The sequence below is a fragment of the Notolepis coatsorum genome, assembly GCF_963971535.1.
Source record: "Notolepis coatsorum genome assembly, chromosome: 16".
Taxonomy (NCBI): Eukaryota; Metazoa; Chordata; class Actinopteri; order Aulopiformes; family Paralepididae; genus Notolepis; species Notolepis coatsorum.
In genome coordinates, this window is record NC_140180.1 from 89815290 (window position 1) to 89840523 (window position 25234).

The 25234-nt window shown below is 41.6% G+C and overlaps 1 protein-coding gene across 1 annotated transcript in view; it reads right to left on the reverse strand.

Annotated features, from left to right (window-relative positions):
- arap3 (ArfGAP with RhoGAP domain, ankyrin repeat and PH domain 3) overlaps positions 1 to 24966 on the reverse strand; it is a 109252-nt gene extending 84286 nt beyond the window's left edge. The window contains exon 1 of the mRNA XM_084331586.1: positions 24854 to 24966. The gene's annotated coding sequence lies outside the window, so the exon portion shown is untranslated. The remainder of the gene's footprint in view (positions 1 to 24853) is intronic.
- Positions 24967 to 25234: the final 268 nt, after the last annotated feature.

The following is a 25234-nucleotide window of genomic DNA, read 5'->3' on the forward strand; positions in this document are numbered from 1 at the left end:
CTGTGGGGAGTCTTGAGGAGGAGAGGATTGTGGGTATTCTGTAGGAGGAAAAGGTCGTTAGAAGGAAATGGCAGCTGAAAAGAGGCTATGAGTCACATCCTCTCCTTCCTTTGTCTGCACTCTGGACGCTAACCTTTGGCTCCCGCTGAGCTCAGGCGAGCGTGTGAGCGTGTGCGTGTGTGTGTGTGTGTGCAGTGCACGCATACTTGAGTGCTTTGCTCTAAATTTTACTTGTTGTGTTTCTTCTGTGTGAGTGTGTGTGTGTGTGTGTGTGTGTGTGTGTGTGTGTGTGTGTGTGTGTGTGTGTGTGTGTGTGTGTGTGTGTGTGTGTGTGTGTGTCTGTGTGTGTGTGTGTGTGTGTGTGTGAGTGTGTGTGTGTGTGCCTGCCTGGTCTATATGTCATGTAATACGGTGCTTGCCTCCACATGAGTGGTGCCCATCTCACTGTATTCCATCATGCATCTCTTTCTCCTTTGTTCTCCGTCTCCTCTTCACTCCTCTTTCCATTTGTCAGGATAGAAGAGTGGGAGGAGACATCTGTTGATCTTTACCTGCTGGGTGACTGAATAAGAACACATTAGAGATAGAGATATGAAGGTACAGTACACCGTTATGGATCCATTAGGTATGGATTTTATTATACTATACCACCGTCCACGATATACATACATATTGTAAAACATACACATGCTGTATATTTGGTAGTATTAACCCTTTCACTACCAAGGTTGACATTATACTATAACTTACACAACACTTTCTGTTGTCAGTAGATGGCAGCATTGGTTTAAAATTAAAAGGTGAAAATGTGAAAACTACAAAATGAATACAATTCCCAAGACCTTTAGCACAGGTCACAGGTCACTGGGACGCGTCTATTCTTTGACGCAATCTGAACAGCGTTAAACTATTAATGGGACCCGAGTACAGTGATCGAGAATGGTCACCCAATTATCTTTTTTTTTTTTTCTTTTTTTTTTTGTCTTTTTCCCCCTCCATTTTCCTCCGATTTTCTCCCATCCCAATGTTAGTCGTATGCCAATTCCCAGTCCCTTCCTGGTCGCTGCGCTTTACCCCCCACAGTCAGATCATTTGGGAGAGTGGAGGCTACCACGTGCTTCCTCCGACACACGTCCAGCCAATCACCGCTTCTTTTCACCTGGCAGCGCGGATTCTCATTGAGAGGGCGTAACGTGTGGGAGGACCACACTATCCCTCTCACGTCCAATCCGCGCTTAGCAGGCGCCCCGACCGAACTGTAGGAGTCGCTGTTTACAACGACCCGGACCCACCCCGCCAGCTTCTCCCACCCTCTGATACAGCCAATTGTATCAGTGCAGACGGCCAGCCAAGCTGGTGACAACCCCGGAGCTGTGAGCTGGATTCGAACAGGCGAACCAAGCTCACAGCTCCGGGGCTGGTGACGAACGCAATCTCCGCTCGACCACCTAACCGCCTGGTCACCCAATTATCTTAACAAAAGTGCATCATTAGCATTATGTTTATTGTCTAAACGGGAACATAATGGTACAATTTAAGATTTGAATGTTATCTGCATATAAAGGACAAATAAAACATCGTTAATTTATAAGAAACCTCAATGAAAACGGCGCAGGGTAAGTTATATTCGCTATTGTTATGAAAATGTGATAGAATCCTATACAAATGTGGACGCATTTGGTCACTGTGACGATACCTGCAAATGGTACATAGGAGGGAGGGAGGGAGGGAGGGAGGGAGGGAGGGAGGGAGGGAGGGAGGGAGGGAGAGAGGGAGGGAGGGAGAGAGGGAGGGAGGGAGGGAGGGAGGGAGGGAGGGAGGGAGGGAGGGAGGGAGCAGCTTTAAAAAACAGAACAGTGAGTGGAGGGAGTCAGGAAGTCAGTAGATAAATGTAAGTATACTCCTTGGCTAAAATAGTGAACACAAATTGAAAAGGGGGACAACTTTAGAGAACAGAAGGTGGCGAGGCGGGTGAGACTGGGAGGCAGGAAGCCGGTGAAGGCCGCAGATAAAAGTCTGACCGGAGCAAAAGCAGCAGGACAGAGGCAGAGGATACAGACCCTCCCATCCAGGGACTGACCCAGGTTCAGCTAGTAGCTGCACTGTAAAACAAATCTATACTCGCCACCACAGGGTGGGAAGAAGCTACGGAACTGATCCCTGCTCAGCTGGCTAAGTTGTAACCTTTTTTGCATTGCAGGAGAAGCAGGGTTTGTGACCATAAGGTTACCGGTTCGATCCGCAGACCTGCTGGAAAATCTAGGTGCAGAAAGTGAATGACCAATAATTGAACTGCTGTTGAGCAAGGCTCCCTGCAGGTGCTCAGTGGCAAACGGGTCAATAGAAGGTTAGTCCGCATCGCCGCCCACATCACCACCTCCACCAGGGAATACACAGCTGTGCCTGGTAGAATTGGTTATTAACTCCGCCTGATATGCTCGCAAGGGACACAGGTTAAAAATCACCAACGATGGTGAAGTCACATTGAACCAGCTCAGTCAGGAATTCATCTGGATCATCAGAGGACCAACGTTGGCCCAGCGCCCTGATGAAACACTGGTGTTGTTGTACACATAGACTAACAAGAGGAGGACGGGTCAGCGCCATCATAGAAACCTTCAAAAATGGTTTCCCCGTCACTACACCACTGGGAGACTAATTCTAAGAAGAAGTAGCATTGGTCTCATGGTGCTGAATAACTTCTGTGAGAATGTTGAGGTTGTGGCCCATCCTCTTGTTATTATTTTAGGTGTCTACTGTAGACTCTCAAAAAAAGAGATGTCATGTTTCCATGACAATATTCAAGAGTCATCCTGGGTTGACAAAAATAGCCCCTGGAAACATACAAACTGTTACTGTATTCCGTTATAAAATACCGTTGTTTCACTGTATTCTGCTGCTCTAAAATACTGTTGTTTCACTGTGTTCTGCTGTTCTAAAATACTGTTGTTTCACTGTATTCTGCTGTTCATATACTGTTGTTTCACTGTATTCTGCTGTTCTAAAATACTGTTGTTTCACTGTATTCTGCTGTTCTAAAATACTTTAGCATTTAAAGCCCCAATCTGGATTATTTCTGCCCATGATGTAGGGCATACGTATGCGCATACATTCTTAAAGATATTGATTTATAGATGAGCTTTTTGGAACTTTCTTAACCCCTTGTCAATTAGAATATAGGTCTGTTTTATTAAAAAATGTACAGCAACGTAAACAACCATTTTACAGCCAAAAAAATGTAACCGGTACCGGTACTTGTCTAGTGTTAGTCCTTGTATCAAGAGAGACTAGAGAATGGAAACACGTCTCCACTCTTGCTTTTGGTTTCACGTTTATATCTTGGATCACAGATTGGAGCTTTAAGATGAGAATATTGATACTGTAATCATTGTTAACCCCACAAACAGAGAACAAGTTCTTTCAACAGTTCAAGACAACCGCTTGTCCTCAAGAGACTAAACAAAGCCTAACTCCTCTCCAACTCAAACACCAGCCTGCATCACCTGGGAGGGATGAGCTCTTATCCCGACTCATAAGAAATGTACCCGCTGATTACTGAGCGGGAATAGTCGGACAATTATTGTAAGGCCATATTGCACGGCGATAAGGAACCATCCTATAATACCAGTGTAATATCCAGACCACAACTTCTGCTCTGCAGAGGCCCGCTGGGGTCAGCCTGCTGGGAGGAAGACGGGGTAAAGGAACAACAGAGGACGTCAAGTCACGTAGTGCTCCACACGTCATCCTGGCACAGCCAGAATATTAACCCTTTTAAGTTCAACACGCCATGAATACGTCAATAACGGGTTTCAATCTTTCCATACATTTTTTCAGTCCAGAATACTCCGAGGTGACACAAACTGTCAAATATTGCGCAATTGCGCTTGAAGAAGTTTGGAAAAAACTTTAGAAATATCAAAAGGCACAACACCTTGTGTATCCAATGGATTACTTCCAGGTCATTGGCCACATAGTCCAGTGGTCCTCAAACCCTTTCACGTCAAGGACCCCGAATTGATACGCAATAGCTAGGCCATGTCCCAGAGACCCCCATCTGAGAATATATTTGTTGTTAGATATGATTTAATTGAGAATTTCCTAACGGTCTGTACTGTAGGTGTGTGTGTGGAGAGAGTGAAACGGAATCAGAATAGCCATTTGTATACATTCTGTCATTGTTCCAACTTCTAGTGAAATTAGTGAAATAAAAATTCACCATTTTGCAGGAGACCCCCTCGAGGACTTTGAGAACCAATGGTCTGGCCAATATAGCCCTGATAATAATATACCATGGCCGGCTGGATTTTTAGACTGAGTGACGGTGGTCTGTGACACGTTTAGTCTGTGAAATTGTTTGCAAATGGCTTCCTCTTTACCACTGGGAGACACACTCAGAAGGAGTAGCTTGGCCTCCCAGTGCTGAACATCTTCCGTCAGAAGGTAGGCGTTCGTTCTCTTGCATCGTTACAAACGGGTGTAAAGAAGTGCTTAACCTCTTAAGCATCACCCAAAAACTGGGCCATTTTTGTTTTTGACGACTGCATACCTTATTTGCAAAGCTTAGTTTTATACTTATAGCACATGCGTGAGTCTGGTCTCTTTTGAAAGGTAACTAAAACAAAATAAATGAAAAATCACTTTGAGTGCTAATGTAATAGAGAAACAGAGGTTTGAACACACTGAAGTAAAGGTTGTGTGTACTCACATTTCTGTTTAGTGGTTGCCAGATGCCTGTTTTTAAGTTCCAGCATAGAGGTACTGTAGGAGCTGGAAAACACTGCTGTTCCACAGCCTGAAGTCTTATGTAGTACACACGGGTCCAAAGTTTATAAAAATCCCACGGAAAATGGGGTTAACTTGTGTCAGCGCTTAACTTCTCCTGTGAGAATATTGGGGTGTTGAGTCATCATTCTAGACAGACTTCAGGATGTCAGGATGATGCTGTTGGTTCCTATTCAGCCCAGCTTGACGTGGGGTCTATAAATGTCCAGGTTGAGTCACACCACAGGGGGGAACAATTCATGGCGAAACCTGACTCAGGAGGCAGGAGGGTCAGTGTACCCGATTAGAGTCGACCTATCTCAAGCTCCGCCCTATATTCTTGATCCTCCAATCACAACTGGACCAGACTGGAGAGGGAGTGCGCGGTGACGAGCGCTTGACATTTCACCGTGACTCATGAAGTGTCGTCACCATGTAGTAGTAGCAGCGTAGCAGCGTGTGTGAAATATAATAGGGCCCAAGAAAATTAATAGTTGGTTTCAGGTTGGTTGTCAGTTTGGCCATGGGTAGGTAGGGAATTTATTTTATTTTATTTTTTTATTTTATTCTTTCCCACGGCGACTATGGATAGGGAATTTCTTTATTTAATTAAAATGTTCACAACAACATGGATGCATGTACTCTGCCAGCATGTTTAATATCCATAATACTAAATGTTTGACTAAGATTTCTATGAAACTTTATAAAAAAAAAAAAAAAGAAAAAAAAAAAAAAAGGATTTTTTTTTTTTTAATAATTTTTTCTAAAAACTCATAAAATATATTGGGTTGCACCTAAATCGGCAGGGTCGGTCGGCAACCTGAAACCAACTATTAATTTTGTTAGGCCTAATCAATACATTGATATGAATGAGGAAATTCAGTCGCATCGATCTGCAAAACTGAATCTGAATTCATCAAAATTCTTGTGCTTGTTTATAATAATAATAATAATAATAATAATACTTTCTTAAAAATGTATATATAGGACCTTTCAGGAAACCCAAGGCACTTAAAAGAGGAGGGGGACAAACTAAGGGGAAGGAAATCAGAGGGACAATTTGGTCAAAAGAGGGAAGTCAGGCAGAGTCATTAATACATTTGGTGAAGAGGTAAGATTTGAGTTGTGATTTGATAAGAGTCCAGGGATGTAGCGTTATCCAGTTAATTTAGAAAAATAGCACTCTGTGTAACGTTTTAATTGCATAATATTCAACTAGAATAGTAATCATGTTACCAACAATACTTGAATATAAGGAACGTGACTCATTTCCAACAGTGCCAACGGGATGAAAATGGAACAGTTCCGGTCTCCTAAATGGGTGGGACTTTTACACAGGCGCAATTGTTGACACTGTGAGATCAAACACAGCCGCTTTCCTCTGGATCCTCCACAGGTCAGAAAAATATCAATTCAGCGCGAGAATGTTCAGAACACCTTCGACTTCCTCAGAGAAGGTTCAAAATTGACCAGAATCCAGGGTGGCAGAGGAAATGAGCCACTTTCAGTCAAAAAGCCGTGGCCCAGCTCACAATCTCCAGCGATAGTTACTGCATAGTTCCTACATAGTATTTAAGGCCCTGCTCTGTTCTGTAAAGTAATTCAGAACTGTTCTATAAAACATCTTTGTAATGAAACTCAGAGTAAGAAGGAGCTGCCCTGTTGTTCGGACTGTTCTATAAAGTAATTTATAACGGACCTCTGTAAAGAAACTTAGTTGAGCTGCTCTGCTGTTCTGTAAAGTAACTCAGAACCATATCCTGTAAAGTAACTCAGGAGCCCGCTTCAACCAGATTATTGTATTGTAAATTTATAGGGCTATTTTATTTTACTGAACTATTTTATTGCACTGTAGTACTGCATCATTTTACTGTCTATTCCATTTTCTTAACCATTTTTACTGCACTTTTTCTGTCTATTCTATTACCCATTTTTACTGCACTTTTTTACTTTTTCTATTCTATTTTTTTTAATACATTTTTTTGTGCCTATTTTAAAACTGCCTTACCTTGCTGCTATCTTTTTTATGCTTGTTTTATACGTTTTATATGTCATTTTATGCCATAGAATCAAACCATAAAAAAGTGGCCTATTGGGATGCTAGATCCTAATATGAAAAACTGTGATTTTATATGTCTGCACTGTATGTGCTCATTTTGTGCCTGTCCATTTTCTGCTATAAAGCACTTTGAGCTGCAATTCTTGTATGAAAGGTGCTATACACCTTTCCGCATGCGATTGGAGCGGAGAATCTCTTGTTGCCCGGGGTGGAGGAAGGGCTCCTGGTGTGAACAGCCAGGCTTCTACCCCCTCAAGAAGAGACGCTTCACAGCACTTTCAGCACCCTGAGTGTCCCCGGCCTGGGGCTGAGCCTCGCCTGACCCCACAGGCCGCTAAACAGGAAATGAGGATGAGTTGGTTCGTCTCCCTTTCTGAAATATCTCTGGTCGTTACTTTAGCAGGACCGCTAAAGTGTGGGCCGCAGTGCTTATCTACAATGATCTCTCGTCTCAACTCCACTAATCGTGACCTCACCCTCTCTTAGTTTCCTTCTCTCTTGTGAACAGAAGGTTTTTTCTGCCTTGTGAGGATAGGAGATTTCTAGGAAGTATAGCAAAAAGGAAAAAAGTTTTTTTTTAAGTTTATAAACTTGGTCCGTTACCTTAGCCTTACTGAATATATAGCAAGTACAAGTGATAACTATGAGGTTGATGACATTTGGCCTTAATTCCATCTGCAGCCATTTTCAGATTCAATAAGATTTTCAATTCTTTATGCATCAAAATATATTCATATTAGAGCTCTAATATATATACTGTGTATATATATATACACATACATACGCAGCTTGGTTTGGCTCAGACTCTTATTATTACAAAGTCATAAACAATGAAAATGTGTAGCCTTATGATATAATATCAGCTGCCACACCAGGCCACCAGTTAGACAGAGAGAAAAACGAGACCAGGGGAGAGAATGATAAGAGAAGGACAGTCGTAAATGCACTTCTGCATGTCCCTACGCTGTAGATTCTGTATTGAGACTGTTACACCCCCCATTACATAGTTAATTGCTGGTTACCTCTTCTCCTCCTCTCCGCCCCTCTGACCCCTTCACCCCCATCTCTCTCCACTACTGTCCTTATCAGGGCTGGAGATCTGATCTCTGTCAAAGCTGGAGAAAACACAGGATACAGCTGCTGTCCCTCAAAACACTGCTGCAAACATCCCTCTCTCTCTCTCTCTCTCTCTCTCTCTCTCTCTCTCTCTCTCTCTCTCTCTCGTGTTGTGCTCTGGGTTGTTTTTTTGTTTTGTAGATGTTTTATCCCGGTTTTCCAAGTTACTTCCTCAAAACGTCCTCAAAACAGGACTCATCCTTCCACCTAGAAAACAACCCTGAAATCATCTCGTCTGATGACCTCCTGAATCACTTTATCAAACTCACAAATCACACAAATATTGTCTCGCTGTAATCACTAGCTAAACTGCCGTGAAGACAGACATGCTAGCTAGGGCATTTGGTCTCAACGGTAGCATTTTCTATAACCTATTCAATATCTATAGGTTAGAGAACATTCATAGATGTCTGTATTCATATTTATTGTGAAGATATACCCACATGCTGCATCACGCCTCAAGTTGAAAAATTTTTAATCCAGCAAACAGCGTTCGCATCACTTATAGCAAAGCGGCATCTGTTCGCCTCCGTTCGTGTCTTTCTGCTTTTTTCCCCCTGTGGTCGATTAGTACTTCATTTACCAATTTAAAGCGAGAACAGGCTGTCATAAAACATCAGTGACAGGAAGGTGGGGTTAACAATAGAATCCAAAAGGCACTCTTCCCTTTTGGTTTAAAATACTCTAGTCAATCTGGCATCATGGTTCTACTGAACATCAAAGACACCTCTCTACATGTTTCAGGGCCACACACCTCAGAGAAGAGACTTGTATTCCTATTCAGAGAGTATGAAGAGACTGTATTCATATTCAGAGAGTATGAAGAGACTGTATTCATATTCAGAGAGTATGAAGAGACTATGTATTCCTATTCAGAGTATGAAGAGACTATGTATTCATATTCAGGGTTTAGAAGAAGAGACTATTCATATTCAGAGAGTGAAGATACTATGTATTCATATTCAGAAAGTATGAAGAGACTGTATTAATATTCAGAGAGTATGGAGAGACTATTCATATTCAGAGGGTATGAAGAGACTATGTATTCATATTCAGAGTATGAAGAGACTATGTATTCATATTCAGGGGTAGAAGAGACTGTATTCATATTCAGAGTATGAAGAGACTATGTATTCATATTCAGGGGTAGAAGAGACTGTATTCATATTCAGAGTATGAAGAGACTATGTATTCATATTCAGGGGTAGAAGAGACTATTCATATTCAGAGTATGAAGAGACTATGTATTCATATTCAGAGAGTATGAAGAGACTGTATTAATATTCAGGGAGTATGAAGAGACTATGTATTCATATTCAGAGAGTATGAAGAGACTGTATTCATATTCAGAGAGTATGAAGAGACTGTATTAATATTCAGGGAGTATGAAGAGACTGTATTCATATTCAGAGAGTATGAAGAGACTGTATTCATATTCAGAGAGTATGAAGAGACTGTATTAATATTCAGAGAGTATGAAGAGACTATATATTCATATTCAGGGAGTATGAAGAGACTATGTATTCATATTCAGGGAGTATGAAAAGACTATATATTCATATTCAGGGAGTATGAAGAGACTATATATTCATATTCAGAGAGTATGAAGAGACTGTATTCATATTCAGAGAGTATGAAGAGACTGTATTCATATTCAGAGAGTATGAAGAGACTATGTATTCATATGCAGGGTTATAAGAGACTATGTATTCATATTCTGGGTTAAGAAGAGACTATTCATATTCAGGGATATGAAGAGACTACAGTATGTATTCATATTCAGAGAGTATGAAGAGACTGTATTCATATATTCAGGGGTAAGAAGAGACTATATATATAGATAACAAAATCCCAAATTATCTTTTAGTATGCTTACTTTTCCACACTGCCTAATAAATATGATTCTATGATGACATAAAATAATGAAATAAATTATTGTTGTTGTGTAAACCTGACCTTTTACACAAGAGAGAGAGTGGAATGAGAGAGAGAGAGAGAGAGAGAGAGAGAGAGAGAGAGAGAGAGAGAGAGAGAGAGATGTAGATACAGAATGCCATGCATTTCATTGCAAGTCTGTATCTGTATTTTAGATCAAATTAAGTGATCAACCATGATGACCACAGATCTGGCGATGAGCTTAATGAAACCACACGGTTCTCAATATTGACTGCATGTCATAATCATGTTATATTAAACCATGCCACATGTAATACATTTCTGACTATAATAAATGAGTGCCTTGTGAAATGGCTTGTTGTCTTTTACCGAAGCGCTTTGAGGAATATTCATTACTTTATATAAAAGCATCTAAAAGTAATAAACATCTTGAGAATGGGCCCTGCCAAATCTTTCAAACGCCCCTTTTAAGACAAATGCCATTGACAAACTAATGCATCTTTGCAGACTCAGTGGTACCATTATATAGCCAATTAATGCAACACAATACAACATAACACAATGCAACACAACACAACACACAGTAGCCTATATACTGCATGTGACATGAGACACGCCATGCTATGACAGAAAGAACTTCCAAAATACTAAACAACCACAAACCCTAACTCATTAAAGGGGCGCACCAACATTATGGGAAATGCATGCTTACTGTCTTCTCCAGAGTGAGACAAGATAGATAGCCTACCAATTTCCTCTGTGTGTTCAGTAGAAAGCTATCCGGCTGCAAGCTAGCCTAGCTCAGCACAAATGAATGGAAGTGGATACAGACCACTAGCCAATGTGCTGTTGGCCAAACACACCTCATGGAGTTTTAAGCTAAGGTCCCCATCTGCTTCCATTCATTTGTGTGCTAAGCTAGGCTAGCTTGCAGCTGGATAGCTTTATGCTGAACATAGAGGAAATTGGTATCCATCTTCTTTCCTGACTCTAGAGAAGACGGTAAGTGAATTTCCCATAATGTTGGCGTGTTCCTTTAAAGTTTAAACCCTCACAATACAGGCTTATAATACCTCTTCTGCCTTGTTGCAGTAGCGGTATGTTTGCTATTACATGCACCAGTCAGACATGATATTCACACACACACACACACACACACACACACACACACACACACACACACACACACACACACTCATAAACACACAGGTACATACATTATATACACACGGTCAGACTGAATGGAAATAACACAATATTATACTAGGTCCCTTTTCCCCAAAATCAGGTTAGAAGAACTAATAGAAAAATAAAAGAGAATTCATTCTAAGTAATTAGAACTTTTATGACAATCAGAATCCTCTATTATAACCCCCACTTATCATGGTTTCCATGGGAACTTAAGCCCGGAAATGTAAGGCTGCCCCCTCATATTCCATTAATCAGTCGGTTTGGTCGACAAAGACTTTGTTCGTCGCTTAGTGGATTTTCATGCTTTTTCCATACAGAGTTATTTCCTGGATGAGTTAAGCACATCTCTGGTAAGCACTAGATTTAGAGGTCCTTCTGCGTTATTGCATGTGGATAATTCTTAATTTTACAGATGATTTGTGGATGAATTCAACTATTCAATTAGTAGAGAAAGTCTAGACCTAGCACTCGGTACCAGGTCTTCTGGCGTGCTGTGGTTGAAATAAGAAACACATTTGGCTGACGTGCAGCCCTGCATTGTGCCTTCAGTGTGCACTGCACTCCTCCATCACATGTGCAGGTAATCAACAGCATACCCTTTAATGGCAACTCAGTAGTATCTTGCACACCCACCCACGCAGTGCTATTGAGCCAACGCTCTGAGTCTGACATCAGACTCCAGGGGGAGGTCTGAGAGGAGGCTGTTTTACAGTTTCACAGTTACGATTTGGTGGGTGGTGGTTGTGGCGGTTGTTGTTGTTCAATGAAAGAATACAATGTAAAGCATCAACTCGTTTAATTAAAGTTAAACTCATAACTTGTAGATTGGTTTTAATTTCTATTAGAAGTGTTTGCAATTATGATCTGGTAACTAAAAAAAGGTTTGTACCATCTGCATATTTCCATTTTATTCCCATTATTTCCCATGGAAAGTTTCCACCTTTGAATATTCCCAAAATGTTGCAGCTCTCCTCCTACTGGAGCTGAACAATCAGAGGAAGGTGAAGTCCTGAGTGATCCAACAAACAGAGGCTTCCCTACAGGCCTCTGGGGTAGAGGAGGGAGAGAGAGGGAGGGATGGGAGGGATGGGAGGGAGGGAGAGGGAGAAAGTGAGAGAGAGCAAGGGAGGGTGGGAGAGGATAGAGAGAGAGGGAGAGAACAAGCGAGTGAGGAAAAGAGAAGCGAAGAGAAGCCGCCTATTCTCTGTCCTCGCTCCACCAATCTTTCACCGTCGACTATAAACACACTTCCTCAATCAATATCTGAAATGAAGAGAAAAAACAACACCACTAACCTTCTTACTGTCCTCTACCATCATGCACTCTTCCTACTATACTATGTCTTTACTACTATGCACTCATCACTACAGCACCCAAGTTTCAACACTGTTTGATGAACATCGTTACTTGGCTGTAAGAGTCATACCCTCCCTGTATGTCATGTATGTCCCTATGCCATAAATGTCATGATGTCATGTGTATGTCATACATGTCACTATGAATTGAAAATGGGGGACCCTGATGTAAACAAGACAAACGTCTTTCTCTGGTCTGCATCCCCTTAACAATTGTGTGTATTGAGCCGTACTGTATTGTACCCATTCTGCAATCTGTTAAATAAAGTTTTCATTCATTCATTCATCCCTGCGGACTTGTCGTACAGAACTTGTAAGTCGCTTTGGATAAAAGCATCAGCTAAATGACTAAATGTAAATGTAAGAAAGGGAGAGAGGACGGAGAGGGGAAGGAATGGTGGGAGAGGAAAAGAGAGGGGTGAGAAGGAAGACACTACAGCAGAGGGAGACACTACAGTAAATAGAGTTTTTTTTCTGTTTTCTGATGCTGTATAATTAAATGCTTAGCAATGTTTGTAAACAAGGGAATAAAATAGACATATTGTACCACTGTACTTAGATCGGTTGAGAATGATACCATACAAAGAGATTACTTCCCACCTAGAACTCAAAATAGATATATGGTAAAAAAGGGAAAAAAATAAAAATAGTGATTCTGATTCCGAGAGGAAGGAGGGGAGAAGAGGGAGGGAGCGAGGGTGGGAGAGAGGAAGAGAGAGAGAGGGGGAGGAAGAGAGAGAGGGGGAGGAAGAGAGAGAGAGTGGGAGGGAGGGATGGGTGTATATAAATAACAGTGAAGCTCTATTGTGAGACACAATATGTCATTGTTCGACAGTCCACCATGGATGCAGCTCTACCCCGGACCCTGTGTACAGGATGACAGTGTGCTGCTTGTGCGTTAGCTAGCGAGCTAGCCGCTAGCGACCCCCCCCCCCCCCCCCTCTAACACGCTCAACCCTGAGTCAGGCCTAGATTCTGTTCTGTTCTGTTCCCTTCCCGCCTTAGTCACGTTTTGGACGCCCAGATCAAAACATCTGAGGGGAAGAAGAGACACAGTGTTTAGTGACAGGGCCCACTCTTTCCTCCCGACAACAACATTCAGTTAGACAGAGAGGGAGAGTCTGAATGTTTGTATGTGTGTGTGCTTGTGTGTGTGCTTGTGCGTGTGTGTGTGTGTGTGTGTGTGTGTGTGTGTGTGTGTGCGTGTGTGTGTGTGTCTGTGGCTGTGTGTGTGTCTGTGGCTGGATGGGAGCCGCTTCACCAGACCGCATGGTTACAGTGTACATTACACGTAATTACAAGTCAGAGGAGAGTAGAAAATGAAAACCATCATTCATTACGGGGCGTGAATTGAAGCAGGGCTCAACCTGGGCTTTAAAACGAGCCCAGCCACAGGGAAGAAGAAAATATGAAACAACAACACATCTCTCCGCTATTGTTCAGAGTCGAGTGTCGACTTTCACTCTCTGTATAGATGATGGTGGTGTGACCCAGATCCAAGTCTCCCCTCTCGGCGTTGAGCGCAGGCCCGTGGGTGATGTGCGGCGGCGGCAGGCAAGTGACCACATTCACACGGCTCACGGCTGCCATTTTGCTCTCCGTGCTCAGGTTGGGATTCCTTTCCCAACCTCAACATGAGAGGGAAATGGCTGCCGTGCGAGTGTGGTCAATGGGTGAGATACACACCAACCATACGGTGTAAAATGTGTACAAACACAACAACCACTGTTGTGTCACATTGTGGCCATTGTGTTCGGGAAATCCTTGTCTGGTGGGTCCGTCTCCACTGTCTGATACTGTGGTGGCCTTCTAGTCTTCCACTTTAAAACTGTGTATGGGAAACATTGGATTCTCTGGCTAATAACCATTTACAGGGCTGTCACCACAAAGAGTTCCCGATCTGCCACAAATTCCCACAATAGCACGGTTTTACTAATTGGTGTTGCTCGCGTCGCCAGCCTGCCACCACCACAAACAACCTAGAAGAAACATAATATCAATATAAGACCCAGATATGATCATTTCCCACGTTCAGGGGAAATGAGAAACTCCGCCAAGTGGCGACACCCCCGGCAGAGAGAGCAGACCTCTAGTGATCTGTTCAAACTGTGTGGGGGACCCAGGCCTAGAACTGTGCCCTGAGAGAGGGCACTGCGGCCTGAGAGGGAGGTTTGCCCTGAGGAGGGAGGTTCGAAGGGAGGGAAGACAGGAGGGAAGACAGGAGGGAAGACCGTCAGGTTTTAAACTGTGGATACCAAACAGGGAAGGTAAAGACGACTTTAGTTTAAACTGTTAAACAGTAATCCAGAACTATTTTATTGCACTGCACTGATGCATCATTTTACTCCGTCTATTCTATTCTACTATTTTATTGCACTGCACTATTTTACTCTTTTTATTATTGTCTATTTTTAAAACTGTGATAGAATCAAACCATAGACAAGGTGGCATATTGGGATGTTAGATCCTTATGTGAAAAACGTTTCTGTTGTGAAGCACTTTGAGCTTACATTTTGTATGACAGGTGCTATACAAATAAAGTTTATTATTATTATATTATTATTATTATTATTATTATTATTATTATTATTATTATTATTATTATTATTATTATTATTATCTGTGGACATAATTTCCTCAACTATGTCTTCAACTTCCCAAGAGTCAGGGCCTCAAGTGTCTGCAGTTCAACAGAGGTCCGCTCTCCTCCAGGTGATGTCCTGCCGAGCTCTCGAGACACAGAGATCACGGATCTGGGCTTTAAGAAGAGTCCAGGAGCTACACACAGTAGCTCTTTATAAAACCTCCATGTGAACAAGCGGCTAAAAAGGCAAACTCCTTCTAAATAAAAAAAACACCCGGAATCAAACTCCGAGATCCAACTGAATTACATAATAGCGTCGTTGACTCCTTCTAGTGTATCAAAGCGGTCTGTGAAGAGGAAGCCGTGATCTGCGCTGTTCCTGTCTGTGTTGACTAGAAGAAGTGGTACAATACAAGTGAGGGAGGGTATGCTTGGGGCTTCTGCGCACTTCCCAATCAGATAGTGTGTGTGTATGTATGTGTGTATGTGTCTATGCGTGCCTGTGTGTATATGCAACCGGACACGTGTGTATATATGTGGATGTTTCCCTGAATTTGTATGCACAAAGTCGTCCACGGATTGTATTCAAGTGTACATGCGTGTGTGTGTACATGTGTGTGTGCCTTTTGATGTCACCCCCCTATCAGTACTTGAGATCTGCTCCCAGATGGTTATGGTGTAATTACCGCCAGAGGGCTCTCGCCGTAAACCACTACAAAAACACCAAAAGGCGATAACGCCGGGTCAATCAGCGTCTCTAACTAAAGCAGCAAAGAAGAGGTTAGGTGTGTGTGTATAACTTTGTTCATTTGATGTCAAAGCAGCGTTGACCATAATTGTATGCAGCGGCCAGCATGACATAAGAGCAAAATGGCCGCCGAGTGAATATGATCAATTCCACATATTTAGGCTGCAATTGAACTGTCTTGGTGAAAGGGGGGGGGGGGGGTCTGAATGTAACATCACTGAGGAGAGAGAGAGCCAATAAGACGTTAACAGTGTATCTCTAACATTTAAAAGCATGTTTCCATGTCTTGGTCACACAGCCTAATAGGTTAACACCAAAACAAAACAAACTATGCTGTTCCTCGTACTAGCTCGGGCTAGTTAGCCACAAACCAATGCAAAGTCAATGGAGTCAAGCTCTTGTCTCTACAGGCTGACTGAGGCTCACTTGAGATTTACTCCACACTGTGCACACATAGTAAATGTCACTGGGCCTCACGTGGTCAGCTTGTACTGACAGGAGCTCGACCCCATTGACTTTGCATTCGTCTGCGGCTAACTAGTAGGGGTGGGAATCACCAGTTTCATCACGATACGATATCGATTCTTTGGACAACGATACAATATTTGCCGATATCACAAAGTCTGCCACGATACGATACGATTCGATTCAGGTGCCTGCGATCGATATGAGGCGATATTATGTGCCCATTTAACACAATCAGTCACATTTAGATAAACTAAAAAAAAGGCTACGGAAATATCAATTGATGTTTTTATTTTTTAGCTCTTCCAGACATTTAAATGAAAAACAATCTATTGTTTTTAATACAAATAGACCTCCTGTTCACTTTTTATATATTGAGCTTTAAACTTTAAGTCAAATGTTTTGGAACTCACAACACGCAAGCTAAAACCCCTTCCTCTCCCAAACTTCCTACATTTGTTTTATGTTGCATGATGATCATGAATACATTTATTATGTATTCATGTTTAAATATCAACATTATCTGTCCATCCTCAGTAACACACACACACACACATACAGAATGCCCCTCCCCCAGTCCCCCACAGAAAGGTAGACTGCCCCCGCCCCCCCTTCCCCTCTCCTGTCTCCTGTTCTCTCTCACGGATAGCTGCTTAGCTTAGTTAGCTTAAGCAGCCAACGTGACGTTCATTTAGATATTTAACGCGACGTGGGCCTAAAGGAATGGCGACGATGCAAAGCATGTTAGATGCATTTGACCCGTTGCGGGGGGAAAACTGCACACTTATATCGGGTCGCAAAATAGACGCTATGTAATGTCTACACAGAGTTTCACAATACTGGGCGCCGGCGGATATGACTCGCAGGATTTTCAAAATAAGAGTATCGCAATATGAATCGATCTTTTTACGTTGCATCGATCCTATTTTATTATTGATAATAGATCGATATATCGATCTGGATCGATGTATCGTCCCACTCCTACTAACTAGCCAGAGCTACGTAAGAACAGCATGGATTGCGCTGAGAAAGGACTCTAGATACCAATCAACAACAACTAAGTAGGGCTGTAACGAATGTCCTTTTTTTTTTTTTTTAACATTGGAAGCTTCTATTGATGTTTTTGAATGAAGCTTCGAATGTCTGTCGTCATATTTTATATTTTAATCATAAAAGAAAATTCTAGAAAATACAAACATTTCCAAAAGAAATCCTCAAACAAAATCCTCAATTTGAATAAAGTGATTAATCTGATTAAATGTATTTTTTTATTAAATCAACTTTCTTTAACACATTGAGAGCCACGCCCCTATGCCCAGATAACCCCTTCCGTGCCAGCGCTTTAGTCAATGGGAGGTCGGGAATATTTGCGAACGCTTAAACTATATCTTAAATTGTGGCTATATGGGTCTAAAACACCCCTCGCTTATCAATGACTTGCTTGCAGTCAACTAGGGCTGTCATACTTCGAAGCTTCGTTCGATGGGCATGGGATTCGAATATGAAAATAAAATTCGATTATTTAAAAAAAATAAAAAAAATTGTTAACTACAACAAGCAATGCTGTTTGTTATTTAAGATGAGGTCGGACTCGGCACTGACAGATTTGTGTTCGTTGTGCTGCTTTTATGAAGCCTCAAATGACGGCAACGTGTTTTGTTTGTTTAAGATTTAAAAAGGTTTAAACTTTACAGCACTGACAAAGTTTAACAAAGTGCTGTACAAGTCCCACAACATTAAACACATTTTTTATTTTTTTTAAGATTTCTAATTATTTTTTAATTTTTTTATCTCGAAGCTTCGAATTCCAAAAAATTATTTGAAGGTCAGCCCTACAGTCAACATGTATGAAATTGCATTGGTACATTTCCGTTTTGAATAAGAGTATAGTTTCGGAGAGTTCTAATCATTTCAGAGAAATTCCGCGATAATAGCCCTTTAGTGGAATACACAAAACAGTAAACACGTTGTAATTTTTCGGCTGATTTATGAATCGTTTTCAAATAAACGCTAGATTATCGATAGTATATGTGTACTTATGCACGCTACAGAAGCGGGCTGAAAAATCGATTATCTATGCCGTGATTAGCATTAACGTTACGCACACACACACGTTGTGATCGCTGTGAAAAAAACATCCGATTAACCGAAAACTGGTAACATAGAGTCCTTACCTCACATCAGATGTTCAGCAAAAAGATTCATCCAATTCCTGATCGCCATTCCAAATATCGATCGCGTTTATTGATCCAACGTTATAGTCTGAAACAGATAATCGTAATCGACGCTTCTTCCAGTCCCCTCAGTCAATGCAATAGTATCCAGATGCATGCCCCAGAAGTAAAACGTGGACCGGAGTTATTTTTTCGATGCACTTTTTCAGCCAATCCAATCCAATGATGTGCAATACCATCCGGGAGACGATAGGCGGCGGTATTTGCCCTTTTCGAGCTCAGAGCCATTCCCAATCAGGGCTGTACGCTAAGCTTTTTCACTAGGGGCACACTTGCCCCTAAATGAGAAATTTAGGGGCAAAGAATATTTTTTAGGGGCACATTTTTAAATAACTATTTTACCATTATAGTAGGGCTGGGCGATATGGCCTCTAAATGATATCGCGATCTTTTTTGGCCATATCACGAATGATACACGATATATATCGCAATATTTTTACATTTCCTCTAAAGCACTTAAAAATGCTTGATTTAACCCTTTGATGCATACAGTCACGCCAATATGATGATTATAATAAGTCCCTGCAACATATGTTTGCATTATTAAACCATGGAGATGCTTTAAAAAATAATTTAATGAAAATGTACTAAGAGTAGTCTACTGACACACTATTAAAAAATGTATTTACATCTAAGACCATTTATATAAAAACTTTTGGGTGCCTTTTTTTTGCACAGTACTGTGTTTTCTATCCACTTTAGCCAAACACACACACACATATATATATATATATATATATACACACACGCACTACTGTGAGAAAATAATAATCACACACACAAAGGGATAATGGCTTATAGCAGACTTAATGATTTTAGAATATTTCAGATAATGAAATTAAATGTTTATATCATCAACTATCCAGTTAGTATTTATACTGTCTGTAACGTTTGGCTACTTTAAATCATTGAATGTAGAGAGAGCTGTACTGTATTGTACCCATTCTGCAATCTGTTAATAAAGTTTTCAATCAATCAAAGCGAGAGAGAGAGAGAGAGGGGGCGAGAACGAATGAGAGAGCCAGCCCCCCCCCCCCCCCCCGGGTTTTATAGGTTCGCGTTTTGATCGTCTAAGCTGCCGTAGGTGATGACGTCACACTCGAATGTAAACAGGAAGCGTTTAACAGACGGAGATGGAAAGTGGATGATATACAGTAACAGAAACGAATAACCAATAAATATGAAGTTATGTTTAAACTTCTGTTGTCAAGCGTCAATATAACCCACCCCCTTTCCTCCCGAATGGAACTAGTGTTGTGGAGTCCGCTTTGACTGGTGTCCAGGGTTAGCAGCAGCTAACGCTAGTTAGCTTAGCATAATCCTAATGGATACCGTGGATAGCAGCTAACGTTAGCCCATTGCTCGTGTCAATCAAATTGCATGTTATTAAAGGTCCGCGCTGGTCTGTCTAATGAAATTACAACCGCAACATTATGCCCTGGTTGTAGGCTAATGTTTTATCCAATTTGTATGGATTAATTTAGGAGTGAAATGCGAATGAAGGGTTGCAATCACTACTCGCAAGCTTGCCCCCAGATGATATTTTCCACTCGCACCGGCCAGATTAGGGGGCAATTTGCGACGAGATGATCGCAGTGTACAGCCCTGCCAATGATAACGTCAGGCTGGATGGATGAAAACTCGTCATTGGCACTCAACGCATGGCGAGTTAAGACGACTAATCTCGTCATTGGCACTCAAAGTGTTAATGAATATAACTTGTCAGTTTCGTCAACATAAATAATCCAATAAGGGCACGGTTGGTACGAAAGTGATGGTGACGTCTTGATGGAGCGCCAAGCGGATGCAGATAGGCTACATCATTTATGATAAATGTTTTATTTGAATTTTTATGACAAGTCATACTATAATAGTATAATATTAGTGTAGCCTAATCTTTATCTGCAACTGTGAAGAAAAACCCCCATTGGTTTAAACAGAATGAATAAACATACAAAAATATATATATATTTGAATGTTGATTTAGAATTTGAATGTCAACGTTATGAATGAAGCTTCGAAGCGTCGAACTATTCGGTACAGCCATATTAGTAAGTAATAATTAATAATAATGAATATGGCTAGAGTTCAAAAGAACAGAACTATCCCTTTAAGTGTGACTTTGTTAAGTGTGACTGTGTTAAGTGTTTTTATGTGCGTCTATCTTTCCTACATTGGAAGTGGAGGCAGCGTAATGGCCGGCATCCTGTCCCGTCTGCTCTCACACTGTGGTCCATGGAAACAGCTTGCTAGCAAATAGCAATGTGACTCGAGGGGAGTCAGGGACACACAGGATATGTGATGTGAACAAAATGACCCCAGGCCTTTAGTGGTATTCTGAAGAGGAAGAAGAACTGGTGATGATAATGATGACGGTGGTGATGGGAAAGGTGGTATGTCATGAGTATGTATGACGTGGTATGACTAAGCTTTACAATCAATAAACAAACCTTTCCTTTGTCCAACTATACAGTGTAGTGTTGTCACAATACTGGAATTTCGAACTTCGATACGATACCTTGAAAAGTATCGATATTCGATACCATTTTCGATACATGGAAAAAGGTTCAATCTTAAAATGTGTAAAAAAAAAAGACGCAACATGCAGCACTGTGACAGACTCAGGGCAACATGCAGCACTGTGACAGACTCAGAGCAACATTACTGTAATACTGTGACAGACTCAGAGCAACATTACTGTAATACTGTGACAGACTCAGAGCAACATTACTGTAATACTGTGACAGACTCAGAGCAACATTACTGTAATACTGTGACAGACTCAGAGCAACATTACTGTAGAGCCATATGAAATCCGTTTTATTTTTTTCCAAATTCCATTTTATTTTTTTCCAAATTCCGTTTTTTCCGTTTGAATATTTCAGAATTCTGTATTTTGCTTTGTACGCTCATTTTACCATCAGAAATAGTGTCTAATAAGTGGGAATGAATAAATGTCCACAATTTAATAAGATTATTTAATAGGGCTGTCTTAAATACTTTGAAGCTTCAAAGCTTCGTTCGATGGGCATGGAATTCGAATATGAAAATAAAATTTGATTATTAAAAAAAAAAAAAAAAATTATATATATTTTTGCAAAATCAACTCTGCCTCTCTTTGTTAACTACAACAAGCAATGCTGTTTGTTATTTAAGATGAGGTCGGACTCGGCACTGACAGATTTGTGTTCATTGTGCTGCTTTTATAAAGCCTCAAATGACTGCTTACAATATTTCATGAAAGCAAAGTGTTTTGTTTGTCTAAGATTTTAAAAGGTTTAAACTTTACAGCACTGACAAAGTTGAACAAAGTGCTGTACAAGTCCCACAACATAAAAAAATAATTAAAAAAAAATATATATATATATATATATATATATTTTATTTTTTTATAGTGGATTCCATTTTTATTGCTCAATTCCGCGATTCCGTCCGCGATTCCGTGATCGCGGATTCCATATGGCTCTACATTACTGTGACAGACTCAGAGCAACATTACTGTGACAGACTCAGGGCAACATTACTGTGACAGACTCAGAGCAACATTACTGTGACAGACTCAGAGCAACATTACTGTGACAGACTCAGGGCAACATTACAGTGACAGACTCAGAGCAACATTACTGTGACAGACTCAGGGCAACATTACTGTGACAGACTCAGGGCAACATTACTGTGACAGACTCAGAGCAACATTACTGTGACAGACTCAGGGCAACATTACAGTGACAGACTCAGAGCAACATTACTGTGACAGACTCAGGGCAACATTACTGTGACAGACTCAGAGCAACATTACTGTGACAGACTCAGAGCAACATTACTGTGACAGACTCAGAGCAACATTACTGTGACAGACTCAGAGCAACATTACTGTGACAGACTCAGAGCAACATTACTGTGACAGACTCAGGGCAACATGCAGCACTGTGACAGACTCAGAGCAACATTACTGCAACAGACTCAGAGCAACATTACTGTGACAGACTCAGAGCAACATTACTGTGACAGACTCAGGGCAACAATACTGTGACAGACTCAGGCCCCGTTTAGACGAGCGTTTTGTGAACAGAAACCGCAAAAGTCATCTTGCGGTTTCACTTTTAATTTTACGTTTAGACAAGCGTTTTGGAGTGGAATTCTCCGTGCAGACGACGCTGTAATGACGGAGACCCGCTGTCACACGATTGGCGCATATGTCACATGACGTGCTGTGAAGACCCGCCCTACTCTGCCTCTGATTCGCAGACTGTGGATGGGGAATGTGATTGCACCAAAGCAGAGTCACTCACAGACAGTGGGTCCACTCACGCCGCGGGACAGATTCTTGTGTATTTAACCCTTTCACTGCCACACGACAGCCGGTTGTGTGATAGTAAAGGGGTAACCTTCTGTCGTGTGGCAGTGAAAGGGTTAAAAGTACTGCCAATGTAGCCTTCAGGTGATCTCCGTTGATATAAGTCAGACATACTTGCTTTGTTTACGTCTCGGCTACTGGCGCATACCTGCTACCTGTGACGTAAGCAGTACGCGCGACCAGAGCCGTGACAAACCTTTCGTCATCGTTTTATCAGATTTATACGTTTTAACAGTTTAGACGAGAGCGCAAAGCTTTTGCGTTTCTAGGAATTCCACCCTGGAAGGTAGTCTCACTTTTTTGCGGTTTCACCCCGTAAAAACGCTGTTTCCGTATAAACGAAAGGCACATCCGAAAAAATATTTTTGCGGATTCACCTGCTAGCGTTTCCGTCTAAACGGGGCCTCAGAGCAACATGCAGCACTGTGTGACAGACTCAGAGCAACATTACTGTGACAGACTCAGAGCAACATTACTGTGACAGACTCAGAGCAACATTACTGTGACAGACTCAGGGCAACATGCAGCACTGTGACAGACTCAGAGCAACATTACTGTGACAGACTCAGAGCAACATTACTGTGACAGACTCAGGGCAACATTACTGTGACAGACTCAGGGCAACATTACTGTGACAGACTCAGTCAGGGCAACACTCAGCACTGTGACAGGCTCAAAACATTCAAACGTCTTTCCATCTCCACATGAAACCCAATAACTGCATCATGTTAAAGCCCACTTCTTTCCTGCGTCACGAAACGCCTCTACTTGACACAGCTCTTGCAGTCACATAAGCCACAGAGATTGTGTCAAGAGGTTCCAGCCAGGGTTGTGTCATCTCTAGACAGACAGAAGGGAGACAGTCGGAGCACCATGAGAGACGTGTACTATTTCATGTCAACAGAGACGTGCTTTGTGGAGGCTAAACCTGGGAGCTACTGTATATCGCCTACCTTAATTAAGAACATCCCACGGGGACAGTTGTGTAATCGTGTTAAGGTTACATCTGCCGAGCTGAAAAGGCTGAAAAATAGTGGCTCTGATTTAATCAGGCTTTCAACTATGGTCCCTCTTTTATTTCTATGTTTCTTGCTCTCTCTTTCCTAAAGTGTCATTGGTTGGGGTCTGCAGTAAGATGTCAGTAACATCCTGTAGTCCACAGTAAATGACAGTCAGTAATAGTTTCCTACATGAAGCAGCCAAATTCACAGCCTACTAGATTCCCTCGAAAACTAAAATCTAGTCCAAAGTGAGGAAAGTGATATGTTGAGACCCAACACATCATGTACTGTCTATCTGTATGTCGTGTATGTCATGATGAATTGAAAATGGGGGACCGATGTAAACAAGACGAAAGTCTTTATCTGGTCTGCATCCCCTTAACAGCTGTACTGTACCCATTCTGCAATATGTTAATAAAGTTGTCAATCAAATCAATCAAATCAAATGATTGAGCAGGTCTATATAAAAGAAAAAGTTTAAAAGTTTAGACCTATCCAGGCAGTGACAATTCCCTACAAACAGACACACACACACATTTGGCTACAATAAATTCCCAATTCACTTAAATTATGTTATGGAGAACACTTGCTTGGTTTCCCTTATTATCTCAGTATCACTTTGTACCTGTTGATCGTCATCCAGTGATAACGCTACAACTTCACAAGCACGGATCATCCATCCACAAACACTCTGTTCGTTGAAATGTACATTTCATTGAAATTCAGCGCTTAGACTGAAGATGAGTGAGTGGTGCGACTGTAGCCCCTGTGCGCGCTCAACTTGCCACTCAGTTGCCCAAATCAAAACAGAACCAGGCTACAGTAACTATTTTGCCATTAACTATAATGTTGTAACCTATCATAGTAGCATAAATACAAAAAGAACACGGCAAATGTTTTATTTTTTTTTGGTTGGAAAATCGATCCGAATCCCATGTCTTCTTCCACATGCAGTGCTCCCGAAATCAGAGACGGGATATCGCCCACTGTCTGGGCAGACGGCGGCTACAGTAACAGTATATTCATTCGGATCTGCAAAGCATTGATTTAGTCAGACAACAATTAATACAACGTTTTACTTACATTTGGTGTGTGTGTGTTGCGCGACTTTGTTGTGCTGGACACCAGTGAATGAGTTAATAATTCCTCAACTCCCGGGAGCGCTCTGTAGCCTCAGTGCGGAGGAGCAGCCAGCCCTGCCGAGAAGTTTACTTGCAATGATTTCGGTCTGCACAAAAAAATACACAGGCTCTTAAAGGGAAGGGCGATAGTGCCGAGGTTCCCAAACGGGTCTGGGGGCCCATCAAGGATCCTTGAGGAGTTTTCAGATGGTCTCTCGCAACACCCCCCCCCCCACGAATTTTCACAGTTATTTCATTCATTAGAACTCAACACAATGAGAATGTATAAGAATGACTTTTCTGGTTTAACTCACAACACCTATACAGCAGGTCTATAGGCAGG